The following is an 18,463-nucleotide window of genomic DNA, read 5'->3' on the forward strand; positions in this document are numbered from 1 at the left end:
ATAGTGTATGTTGTTGTTGTTGACTGCCTTCGAGTTGAGTAAGACTCATAGCAACCTTATGAACAAAAGACCTGAAGTCTCTATACAGCTATCAACATTTATCAAAGTTCATAGAGCTTAAGGAGGCATGTTGTTTAGGAAGTGGATGCCTCTCCTGCTTCCAAGTGTGTATGTGTGTTTGTGTGTGCATGTGTGTGTGTGTGTGTGTGTGTGTGTGTATATTTGAAAGTACATATATATATATTTGAAAGTATATATATATATCTTTGAAAGCACATATATATGTCTTTGAAAGTATATATGTATGAATGTACATACATGTGTATATATATATATATATACACACACAGAGTGTGTGTATATGTTTTATATATACTGTGTGTATATGTTTTATATAAAATGTATGTATATATAATGTATGTGCATATATATAATATGTGTATTATATATCTATAATGTGTAGGTGTGCGTGCATGCGTGTGTGTGTGTGTGTGTATATTATCTCCATTTACTGTACAGTGATAACTCATGGTTCTGTGAAGCTAAACACTGTGACATTGATGTGTCAAATACAATAATAGTTACCAAGTGGAGCTCCCGATTAAAACAAACTTGGAAGCAGGAGTGGCATCCACTTCCAAAATGGCTTGCCTCTGGAAACTCTATGTACGAACAGTGCTCAGGCCGTTCGTTCATAGGGTCACTATGAGTCGTCTACAACTCGATGGCACCCAACAACAACAACAACAACTATATATATATACCTCACGTGTGAGATGTTGTTGTTAAGTGCCATTGAGTCGTAGACGACTCATAGCAGCCCTATGAATGAAAGACCTGAACAGTTGTATAACTTTCATTGTTTCTCGAAGTTCATAGAATTTCTGGAGACAAGCTAAAGTAAAATCTTAAGGATTAATTTAAAAAATGGCTGAAACAGTACATCAACAGGGAACGTCCAGAAATTCAAGAAGAATTAGAAGCCAGGAAACTAGGGTCATCACTGCTTATATCAGGTGGATCTTAACTGAAAATAGAGATTAAAAGAAAGATATATACTTGTGTTTAATTGGCTTTGTAAAGGCATCAAACTGTGTGGATCAAAATTATGACTAGCACGGAGAAGAATGAGAATCCCACTTAATAGTTCTCATGTAAAACCTATCCATAGATCAAGATACAGCTGTATACTTAGCATATTTCAAATTGGATTTATATCCATGTTAATGATTCTGACTAATATAAAATCCCTTATAGGAATAATATGTGTGGGTGAGAATATTAAATTGATGATTAATCAAAAGCTATATTTAACAAAGTTGAGAAATACTCATGAATCATGCTCTCACTGGCATGAATCTTACATATGATAAGGAAAAAACATCAGACTATGACTTTTTATAGATTTCATTAAATGATAAAATTGAAATCTTTTGAAATTCATTAATTTTCATTTGTTAGCTTTTTAGAGAAACAAATTATTTCTCCAGATGTTAGTAAAGGATAAATAGCTCAGCAGTTGATGCTGGCTTGATAAGATTCACAGTCCAGATTATTTTGGTCAGGTAAGCAAAGGGGATAAAGATCTTTAACTGCTTCTCTCTTTTCCCATTCTAGAAAGGCCAGTAGAACTCCGGACTGTTGGCCTCATTAAATAAAGCACAGCATTTCTCACCAAGCCTGGAGGTCATAAATGTCTTCATCCAATCCTGAGATAAGAATCCTTTAAAAGAATGCCTCTACTGGTTACTGACCTAACATCTAGTCCAATACTAATCTGTTTCCCTAAGGATCAAGGTGAAATGAGAGTGGTTTCATTTAAAAAGATTAAGCAAGACTAAATCTGACCATTGCTTCTACATGATGTTCAAATTCTAAATTACATAAAACTTCTAAGAGCAGCTTTGGTCATAGAATCAAAGTGTTTAGGAAAGGATAAAATCATTCACCAAGATAGAAATTTTTTTTAGACTAGAGATGTATGTAACTTGTGTGAGTGAAGTAATGTTTACTAATGAAGATGTGACTCTCTATCTCTGAGGCATCCCTTTTGTTGCCATTGTTACTGTTAGGTACTTTAGAGTTGACTATGACTAATAACGACCCTATGCACAATAACTCCAAACCCTGATAAATCCTGACCCAAACTCACTGTCTCTGACACACCTACTCTCATGGCCCCAGTTACTGTGTCAATCCATCTCATCCAGAGTCTTCCTCTACTGCACTGTCCCTTGACATGATATCCTTCTCTGAAGACTGTTCCTTACTAGCTACATGCCCAAAGTATGTGAGACAGTCTCAAAACTCTTACCTCCACAGAGCAGTTTGTTTTCATCATCTCCAGGAAAAAAACCACAAAACTTTTTAGTTATTTTTGTAGTCCATGGTATGTTCAAATAATCCTCTCAAGAACCATAACTCAAAGGCATCAATACTTCTTTGTTATGCTTGCCCATTGTCCATCTCTCAGATAAATAGCAAGTAATTGCGAAGACCATGGCCTGAAACAGGCACATCTTAGTCTCTAGACTGACATCTTTCCTTTTCAGAACTCAGGAGAGGTCCCTGACAGAAGATTTTCCTAAAGCAATTTGTCTTTTAATTTTCTGACTGCTGGAACCAAGAACATTGGAATCAAGAAAGCTGAAATTGTTAACAGTCTCAATCTTTTCTCTATCTATCTAGCATGATGGTGTAAATAGTCCCAGTGGTGAGAATCTTTGTTTTCTTTCTTTCTTTCTTTTTTCTTTTTTGTGTGTGTGTGTATGTGTACCATCAAATCAGATCTGACTGGTACAGGAGGAGATTGCCCCTCCTTCTCCAGCAGAGCATCTGGTGGATTTGAACCGCATACTTCCAGGATTGCAGTACAGCTTCTTGCCACTATGCTACCAGAGCTCCCCAAGAATCTTTGTTTTCTTGATCTTGAGCTTCAATCCAAATAGAAAACTACAGTACTTGACCCTCTGCAGCAAATGCTTCAGGCCCTCCTTAGTTTCAACAAGTAAGGCTGGGTAACCTGCAACTTATAGTCAACGTCACTTATTGACAAATCTTCCTCTAATTCTGATGCCACATTCCTCCTCATAAATTCCAGCCTCCTGAATGATCTGTTGTGTATACAGATTGAAAAGGTATGGAAACAGGACCCATTCCTGATGCACTCCTTTTCTGATTTTGAACCATGCAGTGTTTCCTTATTCTGACAACTGCCTCCTGGTCCAAACACGGGTTTTATATGAGTGTTATCATTTTTTCTTGGATTTCCATTCTTCTCAAGGTTAGCCACAATTTGTTCTGATCCATACAGTAAAATGCCTTTGCATAGTCAATAAAACACATATAGACATTCCCCTAGTAGTTTCTGCTTTCATCCAAAGTCCATCTGATATTGGTAATAATGCCCTTAGTGTCAATGGCCTCTTCTAAACCCAGCTTATATTTCTGGTAGTTCTCTGTTGATGTACTGTTCCAGTCACTTTCGAATAATCTTCAGCAGGATTTTTCTTGTGTGTGATATTAGTGATATTCTATAATTTCTAAAGTATGTTGGATCACTTTTTTTGGAGTGGAAATAAATATGGATCTCTTCTATTCACTTGGCAAGGTAGTTAGTTAACCTACAGATTTCTTAGTACAACCTGTTAAGTGCCTTCAGGGCAGCATATGTTTGCTGAAATATATCGATTGGTATTCCATAAATACCTGGGCCCTTGGTGGTTGTTTTTGTTTGGGTATTTGTTATTTTTGGTTTTTTGGTGGGGGGTTGTTGGGGTTTTTTTGCCAATTCCTTTAGAACAGCTTGAACATCCTCCTTTATCACCATTGCTTCTTGACCATACATTGTTTTGTGAAATTCTTCTGTGTCAGCCAATTCTTTTTGGTGTAGTGGCTCTGTGTCCATCTTCTTTTGATGCTTCCTGGATCATTCAATACTCTACCCATAGCATTCTTAAGTATTGCAGCTCGAGGCTTGAATTTGTTCTTCAGTTCCTTCAGTTTAAAAAACTTTGAGCAGGCGAGCTCTGGTGGCCTAGTGGCAAGAAGCTGCACTGCAATCCCAGAGGTGTATGGTTTAAATCCACCAGATGCTTTGCTGGAGAAAGAGGAACCATCTCCTCCTGTACCAGTCAAATCTGATTTGACAGTACACACACACACACAAAGAATAAAAATAAATAAATAACTTTTTTAAAAAAAGAAACTTTGAGCAAGCTCAGGCCTATTGATTTTCTTACTCCAGCTCTTTGTACATTCATTGAATATTTTGCTTTTTCTTCCTGAGTTGCCCTTTGAAATCTTCTGTTCACCTACTTAACTGTTTTCTTCCCTTTGCTTTAGCTTCTCAGTGCCTTAATACAATATTCATAGTGTCTTCTGACATCCATCTTGGTCCTTTCTTCTTCCTTTGTCTTTATAATGATCTTTTGAATTCTTTATTAGATAATATTCTTGATATCCTCCCTTAGTTCATCTGGTCTTCTCTCATTAGAGTTCAAGGTCTCAAATCCATCCTGAGATGGTGTGTGCAAACAGGTGGGATAGTAGTATGCCCCCCAAAAGTATACTGAAGTAGTGATATGATGTGGAAGTTTTGTAATGATCTTTCACAATCTGATAAGCCAAGAAATTCTAAGAAGATTAAAGGTGGGATATGAGTCATAGCATCAAACAACAACAATCCTTAAATTTGAATTACTCACTAATCTAAAAATATTAAACTAGTCAAAGATCTTTAATATTTGTCATCTTCTCTACACACTTTAATGTCACTGTAGCTTTGATCTGAAAATAGAGTTTTCCTTGGAGTGTAACATTTTCTCCCTTAGGAGAAGAAAAGAAGGGAAAGTGAAGAGTGAGGGGTAAAACCTTAATACTACCAAGAACAAATTGCTAGGAATGGAATTTGTCCTTTGGTCTAGAGCACTATGCTTGGAGGCTCCTCAACAGAAGGGAAGACCAAGACATATAGACTTCTCATGGACTGCTGGGCCTGTACATGCTGAATGAAGCAAACATTGTGCTGTAGAATTTAGAGAGAATGCCTGCCCCTAGAGCAGACACCCTGAAGTTGAACTTCTAGTTTCCTAAACTTTACTAGAATAGATCTCTGTTTTTCAACATGAAGGAAACAAAAAATCTTCACCTCCGGACCAATAGGTAATATCATAATAACTGGAAAAAAGATTGAAATTGTTAAAAATTTTGTAAGAAATTGCACTGCCAACCCAAAGGTGGTTGTTATTGATTGCTGTCGAGTATAATATGACTTATTGTGACTCTATGAACTAACGACCTAATGCCTTTCTGTAACTATCATCATTTCTCCAAGTTCATAGAGTTTCCATAAGCATGTATTTTAGGAAGTGAATGCCACTCCTGCTTCCAAACCTGTTTTACAACTGGGAGCTCCACCAAACACTGTCCACATTGGGAAACCATTCTGGTATTTGATACTTGATTCAAATACGCCAACTTCTCCCTGTGAGAATGATGGACCATCTCTCCCATGTGATTCGCTGCCTCTACAAACCTGCTGGATGGTCAGCTGTCAGTCAGTTCTTACTCAATAATCCTCAAGAACAACAACTAGATCCACAATCAGCATCATGGAATCAGATATAAAGAAATAAACAACATATTACATTGGGCAAATCTGCTGTCCAGAATATTTTTCAAAATGAGTGACCCTGGAGGACATTATGCTGAGTGAAATATCTCAGTCACAAAAGGAAAAATACTGCATAGTGCCACTGTTATAAAATGGGACTGACATAGGGGTTGGAAGGAAGACTGAGAAATATGGGATAAATAATGTATACTGCATTGAAACAGATGAGGGAGAAAACTACTTAAAAGGGATATGTGATTAAGTTTTATTGTTATGATAAGAGTCCAGAATGAAGACTGCATAGTGGAGTGGACCTGGGGGGAGGGATTGTATAACAATGAAAGAATCTTTTTTTTTCTTTGCTTTCAAAGAGAAGAGCAAACTGGGGGGAGGGGACAGGGAGAAAAATGCAACAATGAATGAATGGAAATCCAAAGTCTCTGTAAATTGTCATTAAAATTAATAATAATAAATCAAATTAAAATAAAACAAAATAAACAAATAACAAAACAAAATAAACATATAACAGCTAACAAAAATAAAGTGTGTAGAGAAGAGAAATAAAAACCCACTAAAGAGCTAAGATGTCATTATAAAAAATAAAGTACACTAAACCTTAGCCATAATATTTTTTATTGTTTTAGATATGTGAAAATAGAGCTATGAGTGTTGTTATTGTTAGGAGGCATCGAGTCAACTACAGTCCATAGGAAACCTAGCTATAGCAGATCTGAACTCTATCCTGACCCTTATGATTGTCATCAACTCTGTTATACTTGAACGCACTGTTATAATCTCTGTGTCAATCCATCTTGTTGAGTTTTTCCTCCCTTTCAATGACCCTCCACTCTTCCAAGAATGATAGCTTTTTTTCAGAGTAATGGCCCCTCTTAACAATATGCCAATAGTATGTGAGATTAAGTTTCACCATCCTTGACTCTAAGGAGTACCTTGGTTACTTTTTTCAAGATGTGTTTGTTCTTTTGCTGCAAGGGCTTCAGGTTCTCTTCCCTTTCAGCAATCAAGGTTGTGTTATATGCATAACATAGGATGTTGATGAGTTTTCCATCCTGATATCAAATTCTTCTTCATAAATTCTAGCTTCTCTAATGATTTGCTCAGCATACAGACTAAATTGGTATGGAGAAAGGATACAACCATGACACATACCGTTCTTGATTTTAAACCAAGCATTATTATATTGGTTTGTTTTAATAACTTCTTTGTCTAGATATAGATATAGGTTACCCCTTCTTCTCAATGTTAGCCATAATTTGTTGTGATCCACGCATTTGAACACTTTTTTTTGAGATACAATCATTAAAAAAGATTTAATACTCGTTAAAAATGTTGGTTTGCATTATTTAGAGTTATGCCAATACTCATGGAGGTTGTATACCTCAGGCGTAAGGATACAATACGACATTCGAATACTTTTGCATGGTCAGTAAAATACAAAGATATATACGTCTAATAGTCTCTACGTCTAGCCAAGATCCATCTGACATCGTATCTCTAGTACTAGAATTGCTTCTAAATATGGTTTCCTTTTAAATATATCTTGTGGCACAGTTCATGGGGGGTTGTATTGCTAACTCAAAGGTGGCACCTCTCTGGCAGTTCCAATTCACCAGCAGCATCAAGAGAGAAAGAAGTGTAATTGCTTGTGTGAATTACAACCTCTGAAAACTTTCTAGAGTGTTAGTTACAAGTTGGCTCCAACCCGATGGCATTGAGTTTGAATTTTCTGAAGAAACCATCCCTTTGAATTGTGATGTTGTAGGAGAATATTTACTATACCACTGACTGCCAAAATAACACACAAATCAGTCTTGGAAGAAGTGCAGTCAGAATAATGAGATTCCGTTTCTCACACTTTGGGCGTATTACCAAGAAAGCCTAGTCCTTAGAAAAAGGCTATTTTGCTTAGAATAATAGAAGATCAGAAAAGGAGAAGACAACCCTTAATAAAATGGATTTTCACAGTATCTGTGACAGTGGAAGTAATATTGTTGTATATAGGACAACTATGAGTCAGCTCATTGGCACATGACCACAACTGAAAACTACCCAAAAAAACCCCATACGATTGTGGTATTTATATTATAGCAGTACTGTATAACCAAGACACCAGCCTAGGAGTTATTTCGGTAGAAGTGAAAAGGTGTAGGAGAGTCACATCTCAAAAGTTTAGCTATAAAACTTGTAGAATGTAATTCACTTGATATTCTAACTAATGGAATTCTAGGTTTGCTAGCACTCGTTCTATGCTTTGACATGTATGCTAGATTATTAGAAACCAAGGACTAAAGAATTAGCTTTTATAGTATTTTCTCAAATTTAATCCATATAGAAGCAAAAAGGCAGATCCTATGTGGATTGGTTTTGAGATACCAAAAAGGTGATTATTTACAAAGAATCAGCTATGTTCTAAGTTCTTTGCTAAATTTATTCAATATACTATTGTTGTTTCATAAATGTTCTCAACAACTATTTGTTGGAAATATTGTTATCTCCACCTTAAGCCTGAGTAATTGAGACTTAGAGAACTTAAGTAATTTACTCTGTATCACATAGTTAACTCACCTTTGTTCATTTCAAAGGCACCATTCTGAAATACTAACTATATTATAACTAAGGGATACCTAAAAACAAAACACTAACTAACTAACCCTAACCCTAACCCTAACCCTGAACTCTGAATGAAACATTGTAGAGAGGCTTCATTGTCTTTCAAATTATGACGACAAAGTGGTACTTCTATGAGTAGAGGAGTAGTTATTTCTGACTGACAAAACTACTAGCAAAAACACTTATTGCTAAGACATGTGATCCCTCAATGAGATGGATTGATAGAGGGTCTTTGGCTCAAATGTCTTGGAGATAACAGTGATGGCACAGGATACTGCAGTGTTTAGATCTGTTGTTCACAGGGTCATTAGGAGTCATACTCAACTCCACGACATTTAACAACAGTGCCAGCTTGGATTCTCTGCGGTGGAAACATTTGAGAGATTGACTGATAACTTAACAATTAACATTTCAAACCCATCCGGAAGTGTCTCAAAGGATAACAAAAATCCTCACAATTGAACCAATGAGAAGCCTCATGATAAATGGGAAAAAATGTTTCAGTTATAAATGATCCCATAATGCTTGAATCCTTCATGAAAGCAGCAGTCCAGAAACCTAAGGACATACTGTGTTGCACATATCTGTTGACAAGAGCTTCTTTAGAGTGCCAAAGAAGAGGATGTCAAAGACTAAGATGTGCCTGACACAAGCCACAATATTTTCAATTGCTTCAGATACACAGATACAGTTAAAGTTGGAAACGAATAAAACGGACTTTAAAAAAAAAAGATGTCTTTCAATTATCGTGCTGGCTGAAAATACTGAATATAGTAGAAATGACCAAAAGAAGTATGATATCCTGTTATAGGCTTTTGACACCCTGAAAAATAATATTATGTTTGGAAATGTGGAGGATCACCATAGTAGAGAAAGCCTCTTAATGAAATGGATTGATGCAGAGAATTCAATAAAAGGCTTAACCACAGTGGAGATTGTGAGGATGACACAGGGTAAGAAGATGCTGAAGTAAGCCATAGTCTTCTCAATAACTTGTTATGCATCTGAAAGCTGGACAATGAATAAGGATGACAGAAAAAGAAGCAATGTCTTTGAGTTGTGGTTCTAGAGAAGAGTTTTGAATTGCCAAGAGAACAAACAGGTCTATCAGGGGGAGGGGTGTGTAAAATCTGGTTGCTCCTTGGAGGCAAGGATTGTGAAAATCCATATGATACCAGTCCTTGGAGATGGACATTATGCTTCAAAGAGTGGAGGGTCAATGCAGAAGAGGAAGACCCTGAATGAGATGGATTGATAACAGTGACTGTGGCAATGGCAATGTCACAGACAGGAGATTAGCTTAGGATAGATTTATTTATTGAATAGATTTAGCTAAGAACTTAGAACATAACAAGGTCATAGGGTTGCTATGATTACTAGTTGATTTGAAGGCAACAACAACAACACACACACACACACAGGTATTTCCCAAGTTAATTCTCAGTTTTATTCCCCTTGTTCTCCAAGTTTCAACTAAGAGTTAAAAAAGGACCAACTAGCTTTCTGTATATTTGGGAAATTACCCTTTATAAAATTTTAATTTCTTAAGTGATTTAAACTATTTATGGTCATCATTTCAATAATATTTTTTCACTAATTAATAAGAAAAGTGGGCAATCTCATCCCCATTTTATATACAGTCTCTGAAAACTTGCTGGAGGGTCAACTAGGAGCCAATTTTGACTCAATAGTGAATAACAACTATGAATAAGAAAGATCAAAGAAAGATTGATGCCTTTGCACTGTGGTGTTGGCAGAGAACATTGAATAATGAATTGTGGGCCTCACATTTTGCTGTGAATAAGTGTCCTTTACATTTCTGCATTTCTATGATCATTTAAATTGCCATTAATTTGGAAAGAAATCACACATAGATGAAAATTACTGAAACCCTATGGACTCTGAGAATGTGCTACCTTCTGTTGTTCAACAAAAGCAAATAGATTTGTTTATACATGGTAAAAAAAATTTAATTTTGGAGTCTGATCTATTTGAGCTAGAATCCTAACTCTGCCCAAGTATGTGACCTTAGCCCATCAATTGAAATGATACAAATAATTTATACAAAGACATTTGACTGTGTGGATAACAATAAACTGTGGCTGACTCTAGAAGAAAGGGAATCCCAGAACACTTGATTTTAATTATGCAAAACCTATACTTGGACCAGGAAGCAGTCATCAGAACACAGCAAGGAAATACTACATGGTTCAAAACTGGGAAGGATGTATTCCAGGGATGTGCCCTATCTCCATGCCTTTTCAATCTATATGAAGAACAGATTATCCAGGAAGCTGGGCTCTATGAAGAGAAATGTGGCATCAGGATTGGAGGTAGACTCATCAGTAACCTACATTTTGAAAATAACACAACCCTGTTTGCTGAAACTGAGGAGGACCTGAAGCTCTTGCTGCCAAAGGTCAAGTACTGCAGCATTCAATATGGATTGAAGTTCAACTTCAAAAAAACAAAGATATTCTCACCATTGGGCCAACTGGCAGAATCATGATATATGGTGAAAAGATTGAGATTGTCAAAAGATTTTGTTTGCTTAGCTCTACAATCAACACTCTTGATACCAGCAGCCAGGAAACAAAATAAAAAAAAACAAAAAACAAAAAAAACCTAAAACTAATTGCATTGGGAAAGTCTGCAGTCAGGGACTTCTCCAAAGTACTGAAAAGCAATGGTGTCACTCTGGAGACTAAGGTGTACCAGATACAGGCCATGGTCTTTGCAATTACTTGCTTTGCATCATAAAGCTAGACAATGACTAAGGATGGCAGAAGGAGAATTGATGCCTTTGAGGTGTGGTACTGGAGAAGAGTATTGAGAATACCATGGACTGCTAGAAGAAACAAATTTTTCCTAGAGAGGGTGAAGCCATGCTGCTCCTTGAAGGCAAGAATTCTGAAGCTTCATCTGAAATAATTTGGACATGTTGCAAGGTGGAACAAGTACTTGGAGAGGGACATCATGCTTGGGAGGGTAGAGGGACAGTACAAGAGGGGAAGACCCTCGATAAGATGGATTTTTTCAGAGACTGGGGTAATGGAAATAGGTGCATCAGAGACAATAATAAGAGAGACACAGGATAAAGCAAGGTTTAGGGCTGTTGCAGGCAACTCAATGGCACATAACAACAGCAGTGACACTTGTCATTTTGATATTTTGACATAAATTATCTTAATTTTCATACAATCATTATAAAAATGAATGCACATTACATTTCTGATACAAACTTATTTCCAATAAATTTACTGTCTTGCTTATCCATTTTACTTTTGAATGTCTTGTTTGTTTAATTCCTGAATTTGAGACTATAGCTGAGCATTCAAGATGAAGTTCAATGACTATGATCTTTAGTACCAATCCCAGTTGCCAGAGTCAGTTTCTCCTCATGGCAGCTTTTTGCATGTCAGAGTACATCTGTGATTCACAGAGTTATCAATGACTGATTTTTTGAGAGTAAATAATTTCTTTTAGGTCACCTCTGGTTGGATTTGAATTTCCAGTCTTTTGATTAGTAGTTGAATACATGAATTATTTGTACCACCTTGGAGAAATTTTGAGCTGATGACTCCTTACTAATAACTGCAGCCAAATTGTCACTTCTGTAGTAGCGAAGTAATTCCAGACTATCTTCTTTGCAAGTATGTGCTATGCATTGGAGAGTTGGACAGTGCATAGGGATGATATAAAGAGAATTTATGCCTTTCATATCTGGTGCTGGAGAAGAGTGTTGAATATACCATGGACTGCTAGGAGAACAAACAGCATTCCGGAATTCACCGGAATGCTCCTTGGAGTCAAGGATTCTGAAGCTTTGTCTGACATACTTTGGGCATGTTGCAAGGAGGGACTGGTCCTTGGAGAGGGACATCATGTTTTGGAGGGTGGAGGGACAACGGTGCAGGAGAGGAAGACCCTCAATGAGAGGGATAGATTCTGTGATTGGGGTGGTGGGAATGAGTGTGTTGGGAAACGGCGAGGTTGACACAGGATAGAGCAGCATTTTAGAGTTCTTGTACATAGGGTCATTATGAGTTGCTAGCGACTCGATGGTACATAACAACAAAAACAACAACATGCATATAGAATAGATATAAGAAGGATAAAACCCTGATGCACACCTTTCCTGATTTTAAACCCACCAGTTATTCCTTGTGCTATTCAGACAACTGCTTCTTGGGCTAATATAGATTTCTCAAGAACACAATTAAGAATTCTGGAATTTATATTCTTCTTAATGTTATCCATAATCTATTGTAGTCCTCGCAGGTATTTTTCCATAACTGATAAAACACAAGTGAACATCTTTCTAATAATCTCTGTTTCCAGCCAAGATCCATCTGAAATCAGCAATGATATTCTTTGTTCCATGGCCCCTTCTGAATCCACCTTGACTTTCTGGCGTTTTCCTGTAGATATACTGTTGAAACCATTTTTAAATCATCATTAGTAAAATTTTGCTTGCATATTATATTAATGATATTTTTCAATAATTTCCACAGATTGATCACTTTTTTTTCTTGCCTAGTGGATAGAAAGTTATGCTACCAAGGCAAAGATGGGCAATTTTAATGTGTCCCTTAGGCCTGGTTTTAATTATTTTGGGGCAAACATTCTTCTAAGTTGCATAACCCTGGTCTGTTCTTTTGCTGTACATGGGTAACTTATGGTTGCTATGATGCTTACCACTGTGACACTAATGTGTCAAATATAATAATGGTTACCTATGATGGACACTGTTTAGTGGAGCTGCCTGATTAAAACAGGCTTGAAAGGAGGAGTGGCATCTGCTTCCGAAATAGCTTGCCTCCAGAAACTCTGTGGATGTGGAGAAACGATGGAAGTTATACAAGTGTTCAGGTCTTTTGTTCATAGGGTCTCTAGGAGTTGTCTACAACTCAACAGCACTTTACAACAACAAAATCAACAATTGGGACAAACTTTTTTTTCAGTCAGTTGGCCAAATACTGCCTTTTTGATTTCTTAGCATTTACTCATGAAGCACATCCATGGTTGCAATCTGTTTATTGAAACACCTCGGTGTTATTCTATCAGTTCCTAAATCCTTATTTTTTGCCAATGCCTTTAGTACAGCTTGAACATCTTCTTTCTTTACCATTGGTTCATGATGCTATGCTACTTCCTGAAATTGTTTCATTCTTTTTAGTACTGTCACTCTGTGTATTCCTTCAATTATCTTTTGAGGTTTTCTTTGATATTTAATGTTTTGCCCATAGAATTCTTCAGTATTGCAACTCAAAGCTTGAAGTTGTCCTTCAGTTCTTTAAGCTTGAGCAATGTCAATTATGTCCTTCCCTTTTGCTTTAATGACTGCAGTGCTTAGCATATTTCATTATTAAAAATAAAATTTAAAAGAATAAAAGACCCCAAAACCCTGCAGTGAAATATCATTATTTTAGATAGCCTCAATTGGAATAAAAAGAAAACAAAATATGAATTTTCCCTCAAAAGGAGGGTCTCTAGGAAGTTAGACTGTAAATATTAACTGAATAAGTGAGTGAGTGAGTGAGTGAGTGAGTGAGTGAATAAATAAATGTATGAATGAATTAATATTGTCTTTGCTGTTGGTGAGTGTCTCTGTGGTTTTGGTCTTTCAACAACCACTTATCAGGGAAAAGAGAACCAGAGAGGCAGCCCTTCCAGCTGCTCAGGGTGTGATTAGTCTCCTACAATTGGCACTGAAATTGAGTCTATGTCACTGTTTTGCTACTTGTTACCATGGTAATCCTGGGTATGGCCACAAGAGTTGAAGTTTAATGTCAATATTTTCATTAAGGTTGAATTTCCTCCCTCACCTAAAGACTTTAACAAAAAACGAAAAAAATAAAATAAAAAGAAACCCACATTTTTTCCTTATCATTCTCATGAGACTGTATTAATCTGATGTGATAAATAACATTCTAGAGTCAATGCTTCTACAGAAATTGTATGCTTCATCTCTTTCTTTGATCCAGCACAATGCTTCATCATTTTATGTCTTTCAAAAAATTAAGACAGCTTACAGAAATATTTTTTATTAAATCAAAATAGTTTCCATTTAAGATAGTGAATTGGCTTAATAAGCCTTGGTGTTTACTTAATAAGCATAATGTAATTAATATACATTTACAGAATATTTTTCCCCTGTATCCCTAGTATCTGTGACACTGTAAAAGGTATATAAAAAATACTAGGGAGCTTTTGTGAAATTGAAGTACTCAGCCATTAACTAAAAATCGATACTGCAAACATACTGTGGCAAGAAGATGTGGTAATCTATTTCTCTAAAGATTTATAGCCTAAGAAACGTTATGAAGCATTTCTAACACTGACCTATAGAAAGAATCTCTATAAGTCAGAATGTCTCAGGAACAGAGGTGAGAATACTATTAATACAAGTACAAGAAATTTATCATACTACTTGGTGTTGCTCAAGTCTAGTCATAATATTTTTAAAGGTTTTAGTTACCAAGCATTCAAGAAAGACTCACTCATTTTCTAGAGAACCATCAAGATATTTGTCAACACTAACTTTAAAAAAAAAATCATGAAAGGGAAAATAAAACAACTCAAACACAAATCAGAAGGCTCTAAACTTTTTTTACTAAATCAGGAAAACATCAAATTTTATCAAGTGAGTTCACTATCTGATGATAACTTCTAATCTTTTACCAGACATTCCAGATTCTGCAATCATAAATTACTGACAACAGCTACACCTACCTTATGTGTTGTTAGAAATCCCTGAGTGATGAAATTGGTTAAACACTGAACTGCTAACAGAAAAGTTGGTAGTTCAGCCCACCTAGAGATACAAATATAAGCCCTGGCAATCTGCTTGCAAACGGTTACAACTAAAAATTTTACAGAGCTGTCTGACTTTACATACAGAGATTTGTCATGGATTAACTCAACATCAAATAATACAACCTACATTGTTGCCAAGATTAAATAAGTTTAAACATATAAAACAGTTGAATAAGTATTAAATTGTTTTTTATGTATTAAGTTGTTTTATATTATCACTGTTACAGTTGTCATTTGTAAGAAGGAGTGGCATCCACTTCCTAAACAACATGCCTCTGGAAACTCTGTGAACTTTGCTAAATGTTGATAGTTGTAGAGGGGCTTCAAGACTTTTGTTCATAGGGTCACTATGAGTTGTGCTCGACTTGAAGGCAATCAACATCATCAATAACAACAACAGTTATCATTATTAATCCAAATTATTGAAACAGGATAATAAAGATTCAAATTTACTTGTTAAAATTTAATTGTGCTATTTTAAGAAGGTAAGGACTGTTCTGTACATATACTTTATCAATTACAGAATCTAGAGCAATGCTTTAATATAGTTAGTGTTCAAAAAACAAAAGTGAGTAAATAAATAGATGAATAATATCCCATGGACAAACAAATGTATTTTGGAGAAGGTACAACCATGCTCCTTGGAAGCAAGGATGGTGAAGCTTTCCCTCACATACTTTTGGCATATTGTTAAGAGGAGTCAATCTTTAGAAAGAACATCATGCTTGTAGAGATATGGGGTTTGCATAAGAGAGGATCAGGGAGGGAGGTAGATACAGTGATTTTAACAATGTTCTTAAGTATATCAGAGATGATGAGGATGGCACTGGATTGGGCAGGGTTCAGATCCATTGTTCATAGGTTGTAATGAATTATCATCAGCCCAAAGAATGACACACAACAACAACAAGAAGAAGAACTTACAAACAACCTTAACGTTGTTGGTAGCTTTTATTTTATTTTGGTGTGTGTGTGTTTTAAAGAAGAATTTACAATTATAATAAATGTAGATTGGCTAAGGTCCATTAACTGAATTTATTCTGGCTTCATATCTCAGACTTATTACAGATATGACAGAAGGAAAGCTAAAGTATATAGAAAGCTGATATATATTCCTTACCAACATCACCATTCAAAGACATCAGTTCTTCAGTCTTCCCTGCTCATTGTCCAACTTTTGCATACAGTTTAGTCCTAGGTTCCCAGAAACTCCCTGGATGGCTTTCTGTACAGATATTCACTCTCCTCTCTAAGCACTACTTAAGACAAGTATTTCTTACTCTTTTTCTCGCACTTAACTTTAAGATTAAAAAAGAAAGAGAAAGAAACTCCATCCACTTCACTGGTTCTACCTTCATTAAAAAGAGCCTTGTAATTGGAAAAACTGGATAAACATAAAAACAATAACAAATGTATTTTTTATCAATTACACAAGAGCAAAGTTTTCATGTAAACAGTAACATAAGAGTAATTCTATTACTAAATTAAATAATAATATAATAAAAGTAAGATTTGGAGACTAAGGTGCAAAGTTTTCATGTAAACAGCAACACAAGAGTAATTCTATTACTAAATTAAATAATAATATAATAAAAATAAGGTTTTGGAAACTAAGGTGCGCCTGATACATGCCATGGTCTTTGCAATCACTTGTTATGCATCAGAGAGTTGGACAATGACTAGGGAGGACAGAAGGAGAGTGGATGCCTTTGAGCTCTGGTGCTGGAGAAGAGTACTGAATGTACCATGGACTGCCAAGAAAACAAACAGATTCATCCTAGAGAGGATTAAACCAAGCTACTCCTTGGAGGCAAGGATTCTGGGGCTTCATCTGCCATACTTTGGACATGCTGCCAGGAGGGACGGGTCCTTGGAGAGGGACATCATGCTTGGGAGGGTGGAGAGACAGTGCAGGAGGGTAAGACCCTCTATGAGATGGATTGATTTGGTGACTGGGGTAATCGGGATGGATGTGTCAGAGACAGTAAGGTTGGTGCAGGATAGAGCAGGGTTTAGGGCTGTTGTGCATAGGGTCGCTATGAGTCACAAATGACTCGATGGCACATAACAACAACAACAGCAATAAGAGTAACTGTAAACCATAATTAACTTGGAACTTTTATATCACATAGAATCATCTCTGAATATTCCAACTTTCTGACTGTGCATATATGGTTTACAAATGTGTGTCGAGTGTTGGTTGATAGTTTTCTTAGTAGAGTAGTAAATTAAGACCATCTGAGAGCTTGACAGCAAATAAAGACGGTAAAAGAAGAATTAATGCCTTTGAGTTGTGGTGTTGAAGAAGAGTACCAAATAACCTATGAACAGTTAAAAGAACGAACAGATATGTCTTGGAGAAAAAGTGCTCCTTAGAAGCTTCAGCTCGCATACTTTTGGCATGTGGTTAGGAGGGGCTATTCCTTGGAAAGAGATATCATGTTTAGAAAAGCAGAAGAGAGGAATGCCCTCAACAGATGGGTTGACACAATGACTGCAGCAATGGGTTCAAGTATGTCAGATAATGAGGATGACACAGGATGGCACAGAGTTCATATTTGTTGTCCCTGGGTTCATTATGAGTCATATTACAATGGACAGCATCTAACAAGAACAACATTTACAAAAAGCAATACTGGTAATTTAATATTGTGAATATAACATCTTCGTTAACTAAGAAAGACTACTCAGGACAAGGAAATATTTGTGTGACTATTGCATATAGTCATCTTTTAAACTTCCAAGTTTGTTTGGTTTTGGTTTTTGGAGTTTTTTTTTACTTCTAACACCCGAGGAATGAACATTTTGTACTGATGTTGGACAGAGAGTGCCTTAAGATCCCCAATGACACTTACTTTGGTGCCACCTTCTGGCACTATAAAACATGAAAGAAATGTACAGCATCAAACATTTCATCACCCAGTTATATAAGAAAGCATTACTGAATACAGGACTCTGTGTCAAACACTATGAGGCATAAAAGCCACAGTGGTAGCAGAATACACTGTGGTCTCTACTATCAAGAGAGATATGGAGTTGCAAGAGAAAGGCCAAAAGGACAAGTTTCTAGTCCTAAGAACCAGAAAGTCAGTCAGAGTTCAGTAGGTAGAAAGTGATAAACTAGAGGGAACAGGGAGAGCATCCTGGTTAAGGGTACCAAGAAAAGAGGGAGCTTGATATATCCGAAGACTTGAAGGAAGCCATGGTGACTAGACTCTAGAAGGTTGAGGGAAGGAAGAAGTGACAAATGAGATGAAACTGAAGAAATAAAAATGATGGTAGAAAGAAAAAAGGAAGGAAGGGAGGGAGGCGGGGAGGGAGGAAGGAGGGAAGGAAGGGAGGAAGGGAGGAAGGGAGGGAGGAAGGAAGGAAGAAGGAAGGAAGGAAGGAAGGAAGGAA

Source organism: Elephantulus edwardii, unplaced genomic scaffold, assembly GCF_000299155.1.
Source record: "Elephantulus edwardii isolate Elephantulus edwardi_28Jun2011 unplaced genomic scaffold, EleEdw1.0 scaffold00230, whole genome shotgun sequence".
Taxonomy (NCBI): domain Eukaryota; kingdom Metazoa; phylum Chordata; class Mammalia; order Macroscelidea; family Macroscelididae; genus Elephantulus; species Elephantulus edwardii.